The sequence below is a fragment of the Petromyzon marinus genome, chromosome 19 (genome assembly GCF_048934315.1).
Source record: "Petromyzon marinus isolate PM22_M1 ecotype Great Lakes invasive population chromosome 19, UKy_Petmar_22M1.pri1.0, whole genome shotgun sequence".
NCBI lineage: Eukaryota > Metazoa > Chordata > Hyperoartia > Petromyzontiformes > Petromyzontidae > Petromyzon > Petromyzon marinus.
The window spans coordinates 10955382-10979076 of NC_133685.1; the positions used below are offsets into that span (position 1 = coordinate 10955382).

The 23695-nt window shown below is 41.9% G+C and overlaps 10 non-coding genes across 10 annotated transcripts; all 10 read left to right on the forward strand.

The window, feature by feature from the left end:
• Nucleotides 1-679: 679 nt before the first annotated feature.
• Nucleotides 680-752, forward strand: TRNAF-GAA (transfer RNA phenylalanine (anticodon GAA)). The gene has a single exon. It is a non-coding gene; the product is annotated as a tRNA-Phe (tRNA).
• A 2156-nt stretch (nucleotides 753-2908) lies between these two features.
• On the forward strand, nucleotides 2909-2981 carry TRNAF-GAA (transfer RNA phenylalanine (anticodon GAA)). The gene has a single exon. It is a non-coding gene; the product is annotated as a tRNA-Phe (tRNA).
• A 1049-nt stretch (nucleotides 2982-4030) lies between these two features.
• Nucleotides 4031-4103, forward strand: TRNAF-GAA (transfer RNA phenylalanine (anticodon GAA)). The gene has a single exon. It is a non-coding gene; the product is annotated as a tRNA-Phe (tRNA).
• A 1048-nt stretch (nucleotides 4104-5151) lies between these two features.
• On the forward strand, nucleotides 5152-5224 carry TRNAF-GAA (transfer RNA phenylalanine (anticodon GAA)). Its single transcript has one exon. It is a non-coding gene; the product is annotated as a tRNA-Phe (tRNA).
• A 1049-nt stretch (nucleotides 5225-6273) lies between these two features.
• On the forward strand, nucleotides 6274-6346 carry TRNAF-GAA (transfer RNA phenylalanine (anticodon GAA)). Its single transcript has one exon. It is a non-coding gene; the product is annotated as a tRNA-Phe (tRNA).
• A 1048-nt stretch (nucleotides 6347-7394) lies between these two features.
• On the forward strand, nucleotides 7395-7467 carry TRNAF-GAA (transfer RNA phenylalanine (anticodon GAA)). The gene has a single exon. It is a non-coding gene; the product is annotated as a tRNA-Phe (tRNA).
• A 1042-nt stretch (nucleotides 7468-8509) lies between these two features.
• TRNAF-GAA (transfer RNA phenylalanine (anticodon GAA)) lies at nucleotides 8510-8582 on the forward strand. The gene has a single exon. It is a non-coding gene; the product is annotated as a tRNA-Phe (tRNA).
• Nucleotides 8583-9632: 1050 nt separating this feature from the next.
• Nucleotides 9633-9705, forward strand: TRNAF-GAA (transfer RNA phenylalanine (anticodon GAA)). The gene has a single exon. It is a non-coding gene; the product is annotated as a tRNA-Phe (tRNA).
• A 1049-nt stretch (nucleotides 9706-10754) lies between these two features.
• TRNAF-GAA (transfer RNA phenylalanine (anticodon GAA)) lies at nucleotides 10755-10827 on the forward strand. Its single transcript has one exon. It is a non-coding gene; the product is annotated as a tRNA-Phe (tRNA).
• Nucleotides 10828-17083: 6256 nt separating this feature from the next.
• On the forward strand, nucleotides 17084-17156 carry TRNAF-GAA (transfer RNA phenylalanine (anticodon GAA)). Its single transcript has one exon. It is a non-coding gene; the product is annotated as a tRNA-Phe (tRNA).
• The last annotated feature ends 6539 nt before the right edge of the window (nucleotides 17157-23695 follow it).

The following is a 23695-nucleotide window of genomic DNA, read 5'->3' on the forward strand; positions in this document are numbered from 1 at the left end:
TGCTTCATGAATTGCAATGTGCATCATTGGTTAATAGATTACCCATTGATCCACTTGTGATAATCTCTACGAAACTGGGACGTCAATAACATGGCAACTGAATCAATGCTTCAAGAGAAAGCTGAAATAGCTCAACTGTGAGAGCTTTAGACTGAAGTGCTAAAGGTCCCTGGTTCAATCCTGGCTTTTGGCATGGTATATTTTTTGCTCAATTCACCAAGTGGTCCTACCTATTGTGGTTCACTTTGATAAACCCCAATGACCAGTGCAGCATGAGGAGGCCTTTATCCAGCAGTGGAGTGACAAAAAGCTCCTGTCTTTCTTATCATCACATAGTGCACAAATGCATTATGAACTGCAATTGAGCAGAATTGGTAAGGGCAAATAACCATGTGAGCCTCTTGTTATGCTCTCTGTTCTAACTGGCACTTCAATAGCATGACAACGAATTGAATAACTTGCATCAACCCCAATAACTTTTGTAGCATTAGGCCCTTATTCAGATGTGGAGTGACAATAAGCTCCTGTATTTATTTCTTATCTCCACATCGTGCACAGATTCTTTATGAATTGCAATGTGCATCATTGGTCAATAGATTACCCATTGAACCACTTGTGATAATCTCTACCAAACTGGGACGTCAATAACATGGCAACTAAATCCATGCTGCAGGAGGAAGCCGAAATAGCTCAGTTGGGAGAGCGTTAGACTGAAGATCTAAAGGTCCCTGCTTCAATCCCGGGTTTCGGCATGTGACATACTTTTGCTCACTTCACCAAGTGGTACTACCCATTGTGGTTAACGTTGACAAACCCCAATGACCAGGGCAGCATGAGGAGGCCTTTATCCAGCAGGGGAGTGACAAAAAGCTCCCATATGTATGTCTAATGACCACATAGTGCACATTCATTAGGAACTGAAATTGAGAATCATTGGAAATGGCAAATAACCATGTGAGCCTCATGTTATGATCTCTATTCTAACTGGCACTTCAAAAGCATGACAACTAATTGAAAAACTTGGGTTAGCCCCAACAGCTTGTGCAGCAATAGGCCCTTATTCAGGAGTGGAGTGACAAAAAGCTCCTGTATTTATTTCTATTCTCCACATCGTGCACGGATGCTTCATGAATTGCAATGTGCATCATTGGTTAATAGATTACCCATTGATCCACTTGTAATAATCTCTACGAAACTGGGACGTCAATAACATCGCAACTGAATCAATGCTTCAAGAGAAAGCTGAAATAGCTCAACTGTGAGAGCTTTACACTGAAGTGCTAAAGGTCCCTGCTTCAATCCCGGGTTTCGGCATGTGACATACTTTTGCTCACTTCACCAAGTGGTACTACCCATTGTGGTTAACGTTGACAAACCCCAATGACCAGGGCAGCATGAGGAGGCCTTTATCCAGCAGGGGAGTGACAAAAAGCTCCCATATGTATGTCTAATGACCACATAGTGCACATTCATTAGGAACTGAAATTGAGAATCATTGGAAATGGCAAATAACCATGTGAGCCTCATGTTATGATCTCTATTCTAACTGGCACTTCAAAAGCATGACAACGAATTGAAAAACTTGGGTTAGCCCCAACAGCTTGTGCAGCAATAGGCCCTTATTCAGGAGTGGAGTGACAAAAAGCTCCTGTATTTATTTCTATTCTCCACATCGTGCACAGATGCTTCATGAATTGCAATGTGCATCATTGGTTAATAGATTACATATTGATCCACTTGTGATAATCTATACGAAACTGGGACGTCAATAACATGGCAACTGAATCAATGCTTCAAGAGAAAGCTGAAATAGCTCAACTGTGAGAGCTTTAGACTGCAGTGCTAAAGGTCCCTGGTTCAATCCTGGCTTTTGGCATGGTATATTTTTTGCTCAATTCACCAAGTGGTCCTACCTATTGTGGTTCACTTTGATAAACCCCAATGACCAGTGCAGCATGAGGAGGCCTTTATCCAGCAGTGGAGTGACAAAAAGCTCCTGTCTTTCTTATCATCACATAGTGCACAAATGCATTATGAACTGCAATTGAGCAGAATTGGTAAGGGCAAATAACCATGTGAGCCTCTTGTTATGCTCTCTGTTCTAACTGGCACTTCAATAGCATGACAACGAATTGAATAACTTGCATCAACCCCAATAACTTTTGTAGCATTAGGCCCTTATTCAGATGTGGAGTGACAATAAGCTCCTGTATTTATTTCTTATCTCCACATCGTGCACAGATTCTTTATGAATTGCAATGTGCATCATTGGTCAATAGATTACCCATTGAACCACTTGTGATAATCTCTACCAAACTGGGACGTCAATAACATGGCAACTAAATCCATGAAATAGCTCAGTTGGGAGAGCGTTAGACTGAAGATCTAAAGGTCCCTGGTTCAATCCCGGGTTTCGGCATGTGACATACTTTTGCTCACTTCACCAAGTGGTACTACCCATTGTGGTTAACGTTGACAAACCCCAATGACCAGGGCAGCATGAGGAGGCCTTTATCCAGCAGGGGAGTGACAAAAAGCTCCCATATGTATGTCTAATGACCACATAGTGCACATTCATTAGGAACTGAAATTGAGAATCATTGGAAATGGCAAATAACCATGTGAGCCTCATGTTATGATCTCTATTCTAACTGGCACTTCAAAAGCATGACAACTAATTGAAAAACTTGGGTTAGCCCCAACAGCTTGTGCAGCAATAGGCCCTTATTCAGGAGTGGAGTGACAAAAAGCTCCTGTATTTATTTCTATTCTCCACATCGTGCACAGATGCTTCATGAATTGCAATGTGCATCATTGGTTAATAGATTACCCATTGATCCACTTGTAATAATCTCTACGAAACTGGGACGTCAATAACATGGCAACTAAATCCATGCTGCAGGAGGAAGCCGAAATCGCTCAGTTGGGAGAGCGTTAGACTGAAGATCTAAAGGTCCCTGGTTCAATCCCGGGTTTCGGCATATGACATACTTTTGCTCACTTCACCAAGTGGTACTACCCATTGTGGTTAACGTTGACAAACCCCAATGACCAGGGCAGCATGAGGAGGCCTTTATCCAGCAGGGGAGTGACAAAAATCTCCCATATGTATGTCTTATGACCACATAGTGCACATTCATTAGGAACTGAAATTGAGAATCATTGGAAATGGCAAATAACCATGTGAGCCTCATGTTATGATCTCTATTCTAACTGGCACTTCAAAAGCATGACAACTAATTGAAAAACTTGGGTTAGCCCCAACAGCTTGTGCAGCAATAGGCCCTTATTCAGGAGTGGAGTGACAAAAAGCTCCTGTATTTATTTCTATTCTCCACATCGTGCACAGATGCTTCATGAATTGCAATGTGCATCATTGGTTAATAGATTACCCATTGATCCACTTGTGATAATCTCTACGAAACTGGGACGTCAATAACATGGCAACTAAATCAATGCTTCAAGAGAAAGCTGAAATAGCTCAACTATGAGAGCTTTGGACTGAAGTGCTAAAGGTCCCTGGTTCAATCCTGGCTTTTGGCATGGTATATGTTTTTGCTCAATTCACCAAGTGGTCCTACCTATTGTGGTTCACTTTGATAAACCCCAATGGCCAGTGCAGCATGAGGAGGCCTTTATCCAGCAGTGGAGTGACAAAAAGCTCCTGTCTTTCTTATCATCACATAGTGCACAAATGCATTATGAACTGCAATTGAGCAGAATTGGTAACGGCAAATAACCATGTGAGCCTCTTGTTATGCTCTCTGTTCTAACTGGCACTTCAATAGCATGACAACGAATTGAATAACTTGCATCAACCCCAATAACTTTTGTAGCATTAGGCCCTTATTCAGATGTGGAGTGACAATAAGCTCCTGTATTTATTTCTTATCTCCACATCGTGCACAGATTCTTTATGAATTGCAATGTGCATCATTGGTCAATAGATTACCCATTGAACCACTTGTGATAATCTCTACCAAACTGGGACGTCAATAACATGGCAACTAAATCCATGCTGCAGGAGGAAGCCGAAATAGCTCAGTTGGGAGAGCGTTAGACTGAAGATCTAAAGGTCCCTGGTTCAATCCCGGGTTTCGGCATGTGACATACTTTTGCTCACTTCACCAAGTGGTACTACCCATTGTGGTTAACGTTGACAAACCCCAATGACCAGGGCAGCATGAGGAGGCCTTTATCCAGCAGGGGAGTGACAAAAAGCTCCCATATGTATGTCTAATGACCACATAGTGCACATTCATTAGGAACTGAAATTGAGAATCATTGGAAATGGCAAATAACCATGTGAGCCTCATGTTATGATCTCTATTCTAACTGGCACTTCAAAAGCATGACAACTAATTGAAAAACTTGGGTTAGCCCCAACAGCTTGTGCAGCAATAGGCCCTTATTCAGGAGTGGAGTGACAAAAAGCTCCTGTATTTATTTCTATTCTCCACATCGTGCACAGATGCTTCATGAATTGCAATGTGCATCATTGGTTAATAGATTACCCATTGATCCACTTGTGATAATCTCTACGAAACTGGGACGTCAATAACATGGCAACTGAATCAATGCTTCAAGAGAAAGCTGAAATAGCTCAACTGTGAGAGCTTTAGACTGAAGTGCTAAAGGTCCCTGGTTCAATCCTGGCTTTTGGCATGGTATATTTTTTGCTCAATTCACCAAGTGGTCCTACCTATTGTGGTTCACTTTGATAAACCCCAATGACCAGTGCAGCATGAGGAGGCCTTTATCCAGCAGTGGAGTGACAAAAAGCTCCTGTCTTTCTTATCATCACATAGTGCACAAATGCATTATGAACTGCAATTGAGCAGAATTGGTAAGGGCAAATAACCATGTGAGCCTCTTGTTATGCTCTCTGTTCTAACTGGCACTTCAATAGCATGACAACGAATTGAATAACTTGCATCAACCCCAATAACTTTTGTAGCATTAGGCCCTTATTCAGATGTGGAGTGACAATAAGCTCCTGTATTTATTTCTTATCTCCACATCGTGCACAGATTCTTTATGAATTGCAATGTGCATCATTGGTCAATAGATTACCCATTGAACCACTTGTGATAATCTCTACCAAACTGGGACGTCAATAACATGGCAACTAAATCCATGCTGCAGGAGGAAGCCGAAATAGCTCAGTTGGGAGAGCGTTAGACTGAAGATCTAAAGGTCCCTGGTTCAATCCCGGGTTTCGGCATGTGACATACTTTTGCTCACTTCACCAAGTGGTACTACCCATTGTGGTTAACGTTGACAAACCCCAATGACCAGGGCAGCATGAGGAGGCCTTTATCCAGCAGGGGAGTGACAAAAAGCTCCCATATGTATGTCTAATGACCACATAGTGCACATTCATTAGGAACTGAAATTGAGAATCATTGGAAATGGCAAATAACCATGTGAGCCTCATGTTATGATCTCTATTCTAACTGGCACTTCAAAAGCATGACAACTAATTGAAAAACTTGGGTTAGCCCCAACAGCTTGTGCAGCAATAGGCCCTTATTCAGGAGTGGAGTGACAAAAAGCTCCTGTATTTATTTCTATTCTCCACATCGTGCACAGATGCTTCATGAATTGCAATGTGCATCATTGGTTAATAGATTACCCATTGATCCACTTGTGATAATCTCTACGAAACTGGGACGTCAATAACATGGCAACTAAATCAATGCTTCAAGAGAAAGCTGAAATAGCTCAACTATGAGAGCTTTGGACTGAAGTGCTAAAGGTCCCTGGTTCAATCCTGGCTTTTGGCATGGTATATGTTTTTGCTCAATTCACCAAGTGGTCCTACCTATTGTGGTTCACTTTGATAAACCCCAATGGCCAGTGCAGCATGAGGAGGCCTTTATCCAGCAGTGGAGTGACAAAAAGCTCCTGTCTTTCTTATCATCACATAGTGCACAAATGCATTATGAACTGCAATTGAGCAGAATTGGTAACGGCAAATAACCATGTGAGCCTCTTGTTATGCTCTCTGTTCTAACTGGCACTTCAATAGCATGACAACGAATTGAATAACTTGCATCAACCCCAATAACTTTTGTAGCATTAGGCCCTTATTCAGATGTGGAGTGACAATAAGCTCCTGTATTTATTTCTTATCTCCACATCGTGCACAGATTCTTTATGAATTGCAATGTGCATCATTGGTCAATAGATTACCCATTGAACCACTTGTGATAATCTCTACCAAACTGGGACGTCAATAACATGGCAACTAAATCCATGCTGCAGGAGGAAGCCGAAATAGCTCAGTTGGGAGAGCGTTAGACTGAAGATCTAAAGGTCCCTGGTTCAATCCCGGGTTTCGGCATGTGACATACTTTTGCTCACTTCACCAAGTGGTACTACCCATTGTGGTTAACGTTGACAAACCCCAATGACCAGGGCAGCATGAGGAGGCCTTTATCCAGCAGGGGAGTGACAAAAAGCTCCCATATGTATGTCTAATGACCACATAGTGCACATTCATTAGGAACTGAAATTGAGAATCATTGGAAATGGCAAATAACCATGTGAGCCTCGTGTTATGATCTCTATTCTAACTGGCACTTCAAAAGCATGACAACGAATTGAAAAACTTGGGTTAGCCCCAACAGCTTGTGCAGCAATAGGCCCTTATTCAGGAGTGGAGTGACAAAAAGCTCCTGTATTTATTTCTATTCTCCACATCGTGCACAGATGCTTCATGAATTGCAATGTGCATCATTGGTTAATAGATTACCCATTGATCCACTTGTGATAATCTCTACGAAACTGGGACGTCAATAACATGGCAACTGAATCAATGCTTCAAGAGAAAGCTGAAATAGCTCAACTGTGAGAGCTTTAGACTGAAGTGCTAAAGGTCCCTGGTTCAATCCTGGCTTTTGGCATGGTATATTTTTTGCTCAATTCACCAAGTGGTCCTACCTATTGTGGTTCACTTTGATAAACCCCAATGACCAGTGCAGCATGAGGAGGCCTTTATCCAGCAGTGGAGTGACAAAAAGCTCCTGTCTTTCTTATCATCACATAGTGCACAAATGCATTATGAACTGCAATTGAGCAGAATTGGTAAGGGCAAATAACCATGTGAGCCTCTTGTTATGCTCTCTGTTCTAACTGGCACTTCAATAGCATGACAACGAATTGAATAACTTGCATCAACCCCAATAACTTTTGTAGCATTAGGCCCTTATTCAGATGTGGAGTGACAATAAGCTCCTGTATTTATTTCTTATCTCCACATCGTGCACAGATTCTTTATGAATTGCAATGTGCATCATTGGTCAATAGATTACCCATTGAACCACTTGTGATAATCTCTACCAAACTGGGACGTCAATAACATGGCAACTAAATCCATGCTGCAGGAGGAAGCCGAAATAGCTCAGTTGGGAGAGCGTTAGACTGAAGATCTAAAGGTCCCTGCTTCAATCCCGGGTTTCGGCATGTGACATACTTTTGCTCACTTCACCAAGTGGTACTACCCATTGTGGTTAACGTTGACAAACCCCAATGACCAGGGCAGCATGAGGAGGCCTTTATCCAGCAGGGGAGTGACAAAAAGCTCCCATATGTATGTCTAATGACCACATAGTGCACATTCATTAGGAACTGAAATTGAGAATCATTGGAAATGGCAAATAACCATGTGAGCCTCATGTTATGATCTCTATTCTAACTGGCACTTCAAAAGCATGACAACGAATTGAAAAACTTGGGTTAGCCCCAACAGCTTGTGCAGCAATAGGCCCTTATTCAGGAGTGGAGTGACAAAAAGCTCCTGTATTTATTTCTATTCTCCACATCGTGCACAGATGCTTCATGAATTGCAATGTGCATCATTGGTTAATAGATTACCCATTGATCCACTTGTGATAATCTCTACGAAACTGGGACGTCAATAACATGGCAACTGAATCAATGCTTCAAGAGAAAGCTGAAATAGCTCAACTGTGAGAGCTTTAGACTGAAGTGCTAAAGGTCCCTGGTTCAATCCTGGCTTTTGGCATGGTATATTTTTTGCTCAATTCACCAAGTGGTCCTACCTATTGTGGTTCACTTTGATAAACCCCAATGACCAGTGCAGCATGAGGAGGCCTTTATCCAGCAGTGGAGTGACAAAAAGCTCCTGTCTTATCATCACAGTGCACAAATGCATTATGAACTGCAATTGAGCAGAATTGGTAACGGCAAATAACCATGTGAGCCTCTTGTTATGCTCTCTGTTCTAACTGGCACTTCAATAGCATGACAACGAATTGAATAACTTGCATCAACCCCAATAACTTTTGTAGCATTAGGCCCTTATTCAGATGTGGAGTGACAATAAGCTCCTGTATTTATTTCTTATCTCCACATCGTGCACAGATTCTTTATGAATTGCAATGTGCATCATTGGTCAATAGATTACCCATTGAACCACTTGTGATAATCTCTACCAAACTGGGACGTCAATAACATGGCAACTAAATCCATGCTGCAGGAGGAAGCCGAAATAGCTCAGTTGGGAGAGCGTTAGACTGAAGATCTAAAGGTCCCTGGTTCAATCCCGGGTTTCGGCATGTGACATACTTTTGCTCACTTCACCAAGTGGTACTACCCATTGTGGTTAACGTTGACAAACCCCAATGACCAGGGCAGCATGAGGAGGCCTTTATCCAGCAGGGGAGTGACAAAAAGCTCCCATATGTATGTCTTATGACCACATAGTGCACATTCATTAGGAACTGAAATTGAGAATCATTGGAAATGGCAAATAACCATGTGAGCCTCATGTTATGATCTCTATTCTAACTGGCACTTCAAAAGCATGACAACTAATTGAAAAACTTGGATTAGCCCCAACAGCTTGTGCAGCAATAGGCCCTTATTCAGGAGTGGAGTGACAAAAAGCTCCTGTATTAAATTTCTATTCTCCACATCGTGCACAGATGCTTCATGAATTGCAATGTGCATCATTCGTTAATAGATTACCCATTTATCCACTTGTGATAATCTCTACGAAACTGGGACGTCAATAACATGGCAACTAAATCAATGCTTCAAGAGAAAGCTGAAATAGCTCAACTATGAGAGCTTTGGACTGAAGTGCTAAAGGTCCCTGGTTCAATCCTGGCTTTTGGCATGGTATATGTTTTTGCTCAATTCACCAAGTGGTCCTACCTATTGTGGTTCACTTTGATAAACCCCAATGGCCAGTGCAGCATGAGGAGGCCTTTATCCAGCAGTGGAGTGACAAAAAGCTCCTGTCTTTCTTATCATCACATAGTGCACAAATGCATTATGAACTGCAATTGAGCAGAATTGGTAACGGCAAATAACCATGTGAGCCTCTTGTTATGCTCTCTGTTCTAACTGGCACTTCAATAGCATGACAACGAATTGAATAACTTGCATCAACCCCAATAACTTTTGTAGCATTAGGCCCTTATTCAGATGTGGAGTGACAATAAGCTCCTGTATTTATTTCTTATCTCCACATCGTGCACAGATTCTTTATGAATTGCAATGTGCATCATTGGTCAATAGATTACCCATTGAACCACTTGTGATAATCTCTACCAAACTGGGACGTCAATAACATGGCAACTAAATCCATGCTGCAGGAGGAAGCCGAAATAGCTCAGTTGGGAGAGCGTTAGACTGAAGATCTAAAGGTCCCTGGTTCAATCCCGGGTTTCGGCATGTGACATACTTTTGCTCACTTCACCAAGTGGTACTACCCATTGTGGTTAACGTTGACAAACCCCAATGACCAGGGCAGCATGAGGAGGCCTTTATCCAGCAGGGGAGTGACAAAAAGCTCCCATATGTATGTCTTATGACCACATAGTGCACATTCATTAGGAACTGAAATTGAGAATCATTGGAAATGGCAAATAACCATGTGAGCCTCATGTTATGATCTCTATTCTAACTGGCACTTCAAAAGCATGATAACTAATTGAAAAACTTGGGTTAGCCCCAACAGCTTGTGCAGCAATAGGCCCTTATTCAGGAGTGGAGTGACAAAAAGCTCCTGTATTTATTTCTATTCTCCACATCGTGCACAGATGCTTCATGAATTGCAATGTGCATCATTGGTTAATAGATTACCCATTGATCCACTTGTGATAATCTCTACGAAACTGGGACGTCAATAACATGGCGACTAAATCAATGCTTCAAGAGAAAGCTGAAATAGCTCAACTATGAGAGCTTTGGACTGAAGTGCTAAAGGTCTCTGGTTCATTCCTGGCTTTTGGCATGGTATATGTTTTTGCTCAATTCACCAAGTGGTCCTACCTATTGTGGTTCACTTTGATAAACCCCAATGGCCAGTGCAGCATGAGGAGGCCTTTATCCAGCAGTGGAGTGACAAAAAGCTCCTGTCTTTCTTATCATCACATAGTGCACAAATGCATTATGAACTGCAATTGAGCAGAATTGGTAACGGCAAATAACCATGTGAGCCTCTTGTTATGCTCTCTGTTCTAACTGGCACTTCAATAGCATGACAACGAATTGAATAACTTGCATCAACCCCAATAACTTTTGTAGCATTAGGCCCTTATTCAGATGTGGAGTGACAATAAGCTCCTGTATTTATTTCTTATCTCCACATCGTGCACAGATTCTTTATGAATTGCAATGTGCATCATTGGTCAATAGATTACCCATTGAACCACTTGTGATAATCTCTTCCAAACTGGGACGTCAATAACATGGCAACTAAATCCATGCTGCAGGAGGAAGCCGAAATAGCTCAGTTGGGAGAGCGTTAGACTGAAGATCTAAAGGTCCCTGGTTCAATCCCGGGTTTCGGCATGTGACATACTTTTGCTCACTTCACCAAGTGGTACTACCCATTGTGGTTAACGTTGACAAACCCCAATGACCAGGGCAGCATGAGGAGGCCTTTATCCAGCAGGGGAGTGACAAAAATCTCCCATATGTATGTCTTATGACCACATAGTGCACATTCATTAGGAACTGAAATTGAGAATCATTGGAAATGGCAAATAACCATGTGAGCCTCATGTTATGATCTCTATTCTAACTGGCACTTCAAAAGCATGACAACTAATTGAAAAACTTGGATTAGCCCCAACAGCTTGTGCAGCAATAGGCCCTTATTCAGGAGTGGAGTGACAAAAAGCTCCTGTATTTATTTCTATTCTCCACATCGTGCACAGATGCTTCATGAATTGCAATGTGCATCATTGGTTAATAGATTACCCATTGATCCACTTGTGATAATCTCTACGAAACTGGGACGTCAATAACATGGCAACTAAATCAATGCTTCACGAGAAAGCTGAAATAGCTCAACTATGAGAGCTTTGGACTGAAGTGCTAAAGGTCCCTGGTTCAATCCTGGCTTTTGGCATGGTATATGTTTTTGCTCAATTCACCAAGTGGTCCTACCTATTGTGGTTTACTTTGATAAACCCCAATGGCCAGTGCAGCATGAGGAGGCCTTTATCCAGCAGTGGAGTGACAAAAAGCTCCTGTCTTTCTTATTATCACATAGTGCACAAATGCATTATGAACTGCAATTGAGCAGAATTGGTAACGGCAAATAACCATTTTTTCCTCTTGTTATGCTCTCTGTTCTAACTGGCACTTCAATAGCATGACAACGAATTGAATAACTTGCATCAACCCCAATAACTTTTGTAGCATTAGGCCCTTATTCAGATGTGGAGTGACAATAAGCTCCTGTATTTATTTCTTATCTCCACATCGTGCACAGATTCTTTATGAATTGCAATGTGCATCATTGGTCAATAGATTACCCATTGAACCACTTGTGATAATCTCTACCAAACTGGGACGTCAATAACATGGCAACTAAATCCATGCTGCAGGAGGAAGCCGAAATAGCTCAGTTGGGAGAGCGTTAGACTGAAGATCTAAAGGTCCCTGCTTCAATCCCGGGTTTCGTCATGTGACATACTTTTGCTCACTTCACCAAGTGGTACTACCCATTGTGGTTAACGTTGACAAACCCCAATGACCAGGGCAGCATGAGGAGGCCTTTATCCAGCAGGGGAGTGACAAAAAGCTCCCATATGTATGTCTTATGACCACATAGTGCACATTCATTAGGAACTGAAATTGAGAATCATTGGAAATGGCAAATAACCATGTGAGCCTCATGTTATGATCTCTATTCTAACTGGCACTTCAAAAGCATGACAACTAATTGAAAAACTTGGGTTAGCCCCAACAGCTTGTGCAGCAATAGGCCCTTATTCAGGAGTGGAGTGACAAAAAGCTCCTGTATTTATTTCTATTCTCCACATCGTGCACAGATGCTTCATGAATTGCAATGTGCATCATTGGTTAATAGATTACCCATTGATCCACTTGTGATAATCTCTACGAAACTGGGACGTCAATAACATGGCAACTGAATCAATGCTTCAAGAGAAAGCTGAAATAGCTCAACTGTGAGAGCTTTAGACTGAAGTGCTAAAGGTCTCTGGTTCAATCCTGGCTTTTGGCATGGTATATTTTTTGCTCAATTCACCAAGTGGTCCTACCTATTGTGGTTCACTTTGATAAACCCCAATGACCAGTGCAGCATGAGGAGGCCTTTATCCAGCAGTGGAGTGACAAAAAGCTCCTGTCTTTCTTATCATCACATAGTGCACAAATGCATTATGAACTGCAATTGAGCAGAATTGGTAACGGCAAATAACCATTTTTTCCTCTTGTTATGCTCTCTGTTCTAACTGGCACTTCAATAGCATGACAACGAATTGAATAACTTGCATCAACCCGAATAACTTTTGTAGCATTAGGCCCTTATTCAGGAGTGGAGTGACAATAAGCTCCTGTATTTATTTCTTATCTCCACATCGTGCACAGATTCTTTATGAATTGCAATGTGCATCATTGGTCAATAGATTACCCATTGAACCACTTGTGAAAATTTTCGATTTAAAGCTTTCGTGACTGCAATGATTCATCTTCTTTGGTTCTTTCGGTAAAGTCACGTAGAATGAGAATAAAATAATAAATTGATAAAATAAAATAACACAATAATATTCTCACGACGTTTCGGCCACAACACAAGCGGCCTTCATCAGGTGAAGGGGCGAGACTGTCTGGTAGGACAGCGCTGGAGTTAGAGTAGAGATAATCTCTACCAAACTGGGACGTCAATAACATGGCAACTAAATCCATGCTGCAGGAGGAAGCCGAAATAGCTCAGTTGGGAGAGCGTTAGACTACCAAACTGGGACGTCAATAACATGGCAACTAAATCCATGCTGCAGGAGGAAGCCGAAATAGCTCAGTTGGGAGAGCGTTAGACTACCAAACTGGGACGTCAATAACATGGCAACTAAATCCATGCTGCAGGAGGAAGCCGAAATAGCTCAGTTGGGAGAGCGTCCCTGGTTCAATCCCGGGTTTCGGCATGTGACATACTTTTGCTCACTTCACCAAGTGGTACTACCCATTGTGGTTAACGTTGACAAACCCCAATGACCAGGGCAGCATGAGGAGGCCTTTATCCAGCAGGGGAGTGACAAAAAGCTCCCATATGTATGTCTTATGACCACATAGTGCACATTCATTAGGAACTGAAATTGAGAATCATTGGAAATGGCAAATAACCATGTGAGCCTCATGTTATGATCTCTATTCTAACTGGCACTTCAAAAGCATGACAACTAATTGAAAAACTTGGATTAGCCCCAACAGCTTGTGCAGCAATAGGCCCTTATTCAGGAGTGGAGTGACAAAAAGCTCCTGTATTTATTTCTATTCTCCACATCGTGCACAGATGCTTCATGAATTGCAATGTGCATCATTGGTTAATAGATTACCCATTGATCCACTTGTGATAATCTCTACGAAACTGGGACGTCAATAACATGGCAACTAAATCAATGCTTCACGAGAAAGCTGAAATAGCTCAACTATGAGAGCTTTGGACTGAAGTGCTAAAGGTCCCTGGTTCAATCCTGGCTTTTGGCATGGTATATGTTTTTGCTCAATTCACCAAGTGGTCCTACCTATTGTGGTTTACTTTGATAAACCCCAATGGCCAGTGCAGCATGAGGAGGCCTTTATCCAGCAGTGGAGTGACAAAAAGCTCCTGTCTTTCTTATTATCACATAGTGCACAAATGCATTATGAACTGCAATTGAGCAGAATTGGTAACGGCAAATAACCATTTTTTCCTCTTGTTATGCTCTCTGTTCTAACTGGCACTTCAATAGCATGACAACGAATTGAATAACTTGCATCAACCCCAATAACTTTTGTAGCATTAGGCCCTTATTCAGATGTGGAGTGACAATAAGCTCCTGTATTTATTTCTTATCTCCACATCGTGCACAGATTCTTTATGAATTGCAATGTGCATCATTGGTCAATAGATTACCCATTGAACCACTTGTGAAAATTTTCGATTTAAAGCTTTCGTGACTGCAATGATTCATCTTCTTTGGTTCTTTCGGTAAAGTCACGTAGAATGAGAATAAAATAATAAATTGATAAAATAAAATAACACAATAATATTCTCACGACGTTTCGGCCACAACACAAGCGGCCTTCATCAGGTGAAGGGGCGAGACTGTCTGGTAGGACAGCGCTGGAGTTAGAGTAGAGATAATCTCTACCAAACTGGGACGTCAATAACATGGCAACTAAATCCATGCTGCAGGAGGAAGCCGAAATAGCTCAGTTGGGAGAGCGTTAGACTACCAAACTGGGACGTCAATAACATGGCAACTAAATCCATGCTGCAGGAGGAAGCCGAAATAGCTCAGTTGGGAGAGCGTTAGACTACCAAACTGGGACGTCAATAACATGGCAACTAAATCCATGCTGCAGGAGGAAGCCGAAATAGCTCAGTTGGGAGAGCGTCCCTGGTTCAATCCCGGGTTTCGGCATGTGACATACTTTTGCTCACTTCACCAAGTGGTACTACCCATTGTGGTTAACGTTGACAAACCCCAATGACCAGGGCAGCATGAGGAGGCCTTTATCCAGCAGGGGAGTGACAAAAAGCTCCCATATGTATGTCTAATGACCACATAGTGCACATTCATTAGGAACTGAAATTGAGAATCATTGGAAATAGCAAATAACCATGTGAGCCTCATGTTATGATCTCTATTCTAACTGGCACTTCAAAAGCATGACAACTAATTGAAAAACTTGGGTTAGCCCCAACAGCTTGTGCAGCAATAGGCCCTTATTCAGGAGTGGAGTGACAAAAAGCTCCTGTATTTATTTATATTCTCCACATCGTGCACAGATTTTTCATGAATTGCAATGTGCATCATGGGTTAATAGATTACCCATTGATCCACTTGTGACAATCTCTACGAAACTGGGACGTCAATAACATGGCAACTAAACCAATGCTTCAAGAGAAAGCTGAACTAGCTCAACAATGAGAGCTTTAGATTGAAGTGCTAAAGGTCCCTGGTTCAATCCTGGCTTTTGGCATGGTATATATTTTTGCTCAATTCACCAAGTGGTCCTACCTATTGTGGTTCACTTTGATAAACCCCAATGACCAGTGCAGCATGAGGAGGCCTTTATCCAGCAGTGGAGTGACAAAAAGCTCCTGTCTTTCTTATCATCACATAGTGCACAAATGCATTATGAACTGCAATTGAGCAGAATTGGTAACGGCAAATAACCATGTGAGCCTCTTGTTATGCTCTCTGTTCTAACTGGCACTTCAATAGCATGACAACGAATTGAATAACTTGCATCAAACCCAATAACTTTTGTAGCATTAGACCCTTATTCAGGAGTGGAGTGACAATAAGCTCCTGTATTTATTTCTTATCTCCACATCGTGCACAGATTCTTTATGAATTGCAATGTGCATCATTGGTCAATAGATTACCCATTGAACCACTTGTGATAATCTCTACCAAACTGGGACGTCAATAACATGGCAACTAAATCCATGCTGCAGGCGGAAGCCGAAATTCCTCAGTTGGGAGAGCGTTAGACTGAAGATCTAAAGGTCCCTGGTTCAATCCCGGGTTTTGGCATGTGACATACTTTTGCTCACTTCACCAAGTGGTACTACCCATTGTGGTTAACGTTGACAAACCCCAATGACCAGGGCAGCATGAGGAGGCCTTTATCCAGCAGGGGAGTGACAAAAAGCTCCCATATGTATGTCTTATGACCACATAGTGCACATTCATTAGGAACTGAAATTGAGAATCATTGGAAATGGCAAATAACCATGTGAGCCTCATGTTATGATCTCTATTCTAACTGGCACTTCAAAAGCATGATAACTAATTGAAAAACTTGGGTTAGCCCCAACAGCTTGTGCAGCAATAGGCCCTTATTCAGGAGTGGAGTGACAAAAAGCTCCTGTATTTATTTCTATTCTCCACATCGTGCACAGATGCTTCATGAATTGCAATGTGCATCATTGGTTAATAGATTACCCATTGATCCACTTGTGATAATCTCTACGAAACTGGGACGTCAATAACATGGCGACTAAATCAATGCTTCAAGAGAAAGCTGAAATAGCTCAACTATGAGAGCTTTGGACTGAAGTGCTAAAGGTCTCTGGTTCATTCCTGGCTTTTGGCATGGTATATGTTTTTGCTCAATTCACCAAGTGGTCCTACCTATTGTGGTTCACTTTGATAAACCCCAATGGCCAGTGCAGCATGAGGAGGCCTTTATCCAGCAGTGGAGTGACAAAAAGCTCCTGTCTTTCTTATCATCACATAGTGCACAAATGCATTATGAACTGCAATTGAGCAGAATTGGTAACGGCAAATAACCATGTGAGCCTCTTGTTATGCTCTCTGTTCTAACTGGCACTTCAATAGCATGACAACGAATTGAATAACTTGCATCAACCCCAATAACTTTTGTAGCATTAGGCCCTTATTCAGATGTGGAGTGACAATAAGCTCCTGTATTTATTTCTTATCTCCACATCGTGCACAGATTCTTTATGAATTGCAATGTGCATCATTGGTCAATAGATTACCCATTGAACCACTTGTGATAATCTCTTCCAAACTGGGACGTCAATAACATGGCAACTAAATCCATGCTGCAGGAGGAAGCCGAAATAGCTCAGTTGGGAGAGCGTTAGACTGAAGATCTAAAGGTCCCTGGTTCAATCCCGGGTTTCGGCATGTGACATACTTTTGCTCACTTCACCAAGTGGTACTACCCATTGTGGTTAACGTTGACAAACCCCAATGACCAGGGCAGCATGAGGAGGCCTTTATCCAGCAGGGGAGTGACAAAAATCTCCCATATGTATGTCTTATGACCACATAGTGCACATTCATTAGGAACTGAAATTGAGAATCATTGGAAATGGCAAATAACCATGTGAGCCTCATGTTATGATCTCTATTCTAACTGGCACTTCAAAAGCATGACAACTAATTGAAAAACTTGGATTAGCCCCAACAGCTTGTGCAGCAATAGGCCCTTATTCAGGAGTGGAGTGACAAAAAGCTCCTGTATTTATTTCTATTCTCCACATCGTGCACAGATGCTTCATGAATTGCAATGTGCATCATTGGTTAATAGATTACCCATTGATCCACTTGTGATAATCTCTACGAAACTGGGACGTCAATAACATGGCAACTAAATCAATGCTTCACGAGAAAGCTGAAATAGCTCAACTATGAGAGCTTTGGACTGAAGTGCTAAAGGTCCCTGGTTCAATCCTGGCTTTTGGCATGGTATATGTTTTTGCTCAATTCACCAAGTGGTCCTACCTATTGTGGTTTACTTTGATAAACCCCAATGGCCAGTGCAGCATGAGGAGGCCTTTATCCAGCAGTGGAGTGACAAAAAGCTCCTGTCTTTCTTATTATCACATAGTGCACAAATGCATTATGAACTGCAATTGAGCAGAATTGGTAACGGCAAATAACCATTTTTTCCTCTTGTTATGCTCTCTGTTCTAACTGGCACTTCAATAGCATGACAACGAATTGAATAACTTGCATCAACCCCAATAACTTTTGTAGCATTAGGCCCTTATTCAGATGTGGAGTGACAATAAGCTCCTGTATTTATTTCTTATCTCCACATCGTGCACAGATTCTTTATGAATTGCAATGTGCATCATTGGTCAATAGATTACCCATTGAACCACTTGTGATAATCTCTACCAAACTGGGACGTCAATAACATGGCAACTAAATCCATGCTGCAGGAGGAAGCCGAAATAGCTCAGTTGGGAGAGCGTTAGACTGAAGATCTAAAGGTCCCTGCTTCAATCCCGGGTTTCGTCATGTGACATACTTTTGCTCACTTCACCAAGTGGTACTACCCATTGTGGTTAACGTTGACAAACCCCAATGACCAGGGCAGCATGAGGAGGCCTTTATCCAGCAGGGGAGTGACAAAAAGCTCCCATATGTATGTCTTATGACCACATAGTGCACATTCATTAGGAACTGAAATTGAGAATCATTGGAAATGGCAAATAACCATGTGAGCCTCATGTTATGATCTCTATTCTAACTGGCACTTCAAAAGCATGACAACTAATTGAAAAACTTGGGTTAGCCCCAACAGCTTGTGCAGCAATAGGCCCTTATTCAGGAGTGGAGTGACAAAAAGCTCCTGTATTTATTTCTATTCTCCACATCGTGCACAGATGCTTCATGAATTGCAATGTGCATCATTGGTTAATAGATTACCCATTGATCCACTTGTGATAATCTCTACGAAACTGGGACGTCAATAACATGGCAACTGAATCAATGCTTCAAGAGAAAGCTGAAATAGCTCAACTGTGAGAGCTTTAGACTGAAGTGCTAAAGGTCTCTGGTTCAATCCTGGCTTTTGGCATGGTATATTTTTTGCTCAATTCACCAAGTGGTCCTACCTATTGTGGTTCACTTTGATAAACCCCAATGACCAGTGCAGCATGAGGAGGCCTTTATCCAGCAGTGGAGTGACAAAAAGCTCCTGTCTTTCTTATCATCACATAGTGCACAAATGCATTATGAACTGCAATTGAGCAGAATTGGTAACGGCAAATAACCATTTTTTCCTCTTGTTATGCTCTCTGTTCTAACTGGCACTTCAATAGCATGACAACGAATTGAATAACTTGCATCAACCCGAATAACTTTTGTAGCATTAGGCCCTTATTCAGGAGTGGAGTGACAATAAGCTCCTGTATTTATTTCTTATCTCCACATCGTGCACAGATTCTTTATGAATTGCAATGTGCATCATTGGTCAATAGATTACCCATTGAACCACTTGTGAAAATTTTCGATTTAAAGCTTTCGTGACTGCAATGATTCATCTTCTTTGGTTCTTTCGGTAAAGTCACGTAGAATGAGAATAAAATAATAAATTGATAAAATAAAATAACACAATAATATTCTCACGACGTTTCGGCCACAACACAAGCGGCCTTCATCAGGTGAAGGGGCGAGACTGTCTGGTAGGACAGCGCTGGAGTTAGAGTAGAGATAATCTCTACCAAACTGGGACGTCAATAACATGGCAACTAAATCCATGCTGCAGGAGGAAGCCGAAATAGCTCAGTTGGGAGAGCGTTAGACTACCAAACTGGGACGTCAATAACATGGCAACTAAATCCATGCTGCAGGAGGAAGCCGAAATAGCTCAGTTGGGAGAGCGTTAGACTACCAAACTGGGACGTCAATAACATGGCAACTAAATCCATGCTGCAGGAGGAAGCCGAAATAGCTCAGTTGGGAGAGCGTCCCTGGTTCAATCCCGGGTTTCGGCATGTGACATACTTTTGCTCACTTCACCAAGTGGTACTACCCATTGTGGTTAACGTTGACAAACCCCAATGACCAGGGCAGCATGAGGAGGCCTTTATCCAGCAGGGGAGTGACAAAAATCTCCCATATGTATGTCTTATGACCACATAGTGCACATTCATTAGGAACTGAAATTGAGAATCATTGGAAATGGCAAATAACCATGTGAGCCTCATGTTATGATCTCTATTCTAACTGGCACTTCAAAAGCATGACAACTAATTGAAAAACTTGGGTTAGCCCCAACAGCTTGTGCAGCAATAGGCCCTTATTCAGGAGTGGAGTGACAAAAAGCTCCTGTATTTATTTCTATTCTCCACATCGTGCACAGATGCTTCATGAATTGCAATGTGCATCATTGGTTAATAGATTACCCATTGATCCACTTGTGATAATCTCTACGAAACTGGGACGTCAATAACATGGCAACTAAATCAATGCTTCACGAGAAAGCTGAAATAGCTCAACTATGAGAGCTTTGGACTGAAGTGCTAAAGGTCCCTGGTTCAATCCTGGCTTTTGGCATGGTATATGTTTTTGCTCAATTCACCAAGTGGTCCTACCTATTGTGGTTTACTTTGATAAACCCCAATGGCCAGTGCAGCATGAGGAGGCCTTTATCCAGCAGTGGAGTGACAAAAAGCTCCTGTCTTTCTTATTATCACATAGTGCACAAATGCATTATGAACTGCAATTGAGCAGAATTGGTAACGGCAAATAACCATTTTTTCCTCTTGTTATGCTCTCTGTTCTAACTGGCACTTCAATAGCATGACAACGAATTGAATAACTTGCATCAACCCCAATAACTTTTGTAGCATTAGGCCCTTATTCAGATGTGGAGTGACAATAAGCTCCTGTATTTATTTCTTATCTCCACATCGTGCACAGATTCTTTATGAATTGCAATGTGCATCATTGGTCAATAGATTACCCATTGAACCACTTGTGAAAATTTTCGATTTAAAGCTTTCGTGACTGCAATGATTCATCTTCTTTGGTTCTTTCGGTAAAGTCACGTAGAATGAGAATAAAATAATAAATTGATAAAATAAAATAACACAATAATATTCTCACGACGTTTCGGCCACAACACAAGCGGCCTTCATCAGGTGAAGGGGCGAGACTGTCTGGTAGGACAGCGCTGGAGTTAGAGTAGAGATAATCTCTACCAAACTGGGACGTCAATAACATGGCAACTAAATCCATGCTGCAGGAGGAAGCCGAAATAGCTCAGTTGGGAGAGCGTTAGACTACCAAACTGGGACGTCAATAACATGGCAACTAAATCCATGCTGCAGGAGGAAGCCGAAATAGCTCAGTTGGGAGAGCGTTAGACTACCAAACTGGGACGTCAATAACATGGCAACTAAATCCATGCTGCAGGAGGAAGCCGAAATAGCTCAGTTGGGAGAGCATCCCTGGTTCAATCCCGGGTTTCGGCATGTGACATACTTTTGCTCACTTCACCAAGTGGTACTACCCATTGTGGTTAACGTTGACAAACCCCAATGACCAGGGCAGCATGAGGAGGCCTTTATCCAGCAGGGGAGTGACAAAAAGCTCCCATATGTATGTCTTATGACCACATAGTGCACATTCATTAGGAACTGAAATTGAGAATCATTGGAAATGGCAAATAACCATGTGAGCCTCATGTTATGATCTCTCTTCTAACTGGCACTTCAAAAGCATGACAACGAATTGAAAAACTTGGGTTAGCCCCAACAGCTTGTGCAGCAATAGGCCCTTGTTCAGGAGTGGAGTGACAAAAAGCTCCTGTATTTATTTATATTCTCCACATCGTGCACAGATGCTTCATGAATTGCAATGTGCATCATTGGTTAATAGATTACCCATTGATCCACTTGTGATAATCTCTACGAAACTGGGACGTCAATTACATGGCAACTAAATCATTGCTTCAAGAGAAAGCTGAAATAGCTCAACAATGAGAGCTTCAGATTGAAGTGCTAAAGGTCCCTGGTTCAATCCTGGCTTTTGGCATGGTATATATTTTTGCTCAATTCACCAAGTGGTCCTACCTATTGTGGTTCACTTTGATAAACCCCAATGACCAGTGCAGCATGAGGAGGCCTTTATCCAGCAGTGGAGTGACAAAAAGCTCCTGTCTTTCTTATCATCACATAGTGCACAAATGCATTATGAACTGCAATTGAGCAGAATTGGTAACGGCAAATAACCATGTGAGCCTCTTGTTATGCTCTCTGTTCTAACTGGCACTTCAATAGCATGACAACGAATTGAATAACTTGCATCAAACCCAATAACTTTTGTAGCATTAGGCCCTTATTCAGGAGTGGAGTGACAATAAGCTCCTGTATTTATTTCTTATCTCCACATCGTGCACAGATTCTTTATGAATTGCAATGTGCATCATTGGTCAATAGATTACCCATTGAACCACTTGTGATAATCTCTACCAAACTGGGACGTCAATAACATGGCAACTAAATCCATGCTGCAGGCGGAAGCCGAAATTCCTCAGTTGGGAGAGCGTTAGACTGAAGATCTAAAGGTCCCTGGTTCAATCCCGGGTTTCGGCATGTGACATACTTTTGCTCACTTCACCAAGTGGTACTACCCATTGTGGTTAACGTTGACAAACCCCAATGACCAGGGCAGCATGAGGAGGCCTTTATCCAGCAGGGGAGTGACAAAAAGCTCCCATATGTATGTCTTATGACCACATAGTGCACATTCATTAGGAACTGAAATTGAGAATCATTGGAAATGGCAAATAACCATGTGAGCCTCATGTTATGATCTCTATTCTAACTGGCACTTCAAAAGCATGACAACGAATTGAAAAACTTGGGTTAGCCCCAACAGCTTGTGCAGCAATAGGCCCTTGTTCAGGAGTGGAGTGACAAAAAGCTCCTGTATTTATTTATATTCTCCACATCGTGCACAGATGCTTCATGAATTGCAATGTGCATCATTGGTTAATAGATTACCCATTGATCCACTTGTGATAATCTCTACGAAACTGGGACGTCAATTACATGGCAACTAAATCATTGCTGCAAGAGAAAGCTGAAATAGCTAAACTGTGAGAGCTTTAGACTGAAGTGCTAAAGGTCCCTGGTTCAATCCTGGCTTTTGGCATGGTATATGTTTTTGCTCAATTCACCAAGTGTTCCTACCTATTGTGGTTCACTTTGATAAACCCCAATGACCAGTGCAGCATGAGGAGGCCTTTATCCAGCAGGGGAGTGACAAAAAGCTCCCATATGTATGTCTTATGACAACATAGTGCACATATTCATTAGAACTGAAATTGAAAATAATTGGAAATGGCAAATAACCATGTGAGCCTCTTGTTATGCTCTCTATTCTAACTGGCACTTCAATAGCATGACAACTAATTGAAAAACTTGGGTCATCCCCAATAGCTTGTGTGGCAATAGGCCCTTCAGGAGTGGAGTGACAAAAAGCTCCTGTATTTATTTCTTATCTCCACATCGTGCACAGATGCTTTATGAATGGAAATGTGCATCATTGGTCAAAAGATTACCCAATGAGCCACTTGTGATAGTCTCTACCAAACTGGAACGTCAACAACATGGCAACCAAATCAATGCTCCAAAAGGAAGCCGAAATAGCTCAGTTGGGAGACCGTTAGACTGAAGACCTAAAGGTCCCTGGTTCAATCCCGGGTTTCCGCATGGGACATATTTTTGCTCAATTCACCAAGTGGTTCTACCTATTGTGGTTCACTTTGATAAACCCCAATGACCAGTGCAGCATGAGGAGGCCTTTATCCAGCAGGGGAGTGACAAAAAGCTCCCATATGTACGTCTTATGACAACATAGTGCACATATTCATTAGAACTGAAATTGAAAATAATTGGAAATGGCAAATAACCATGTGAGCC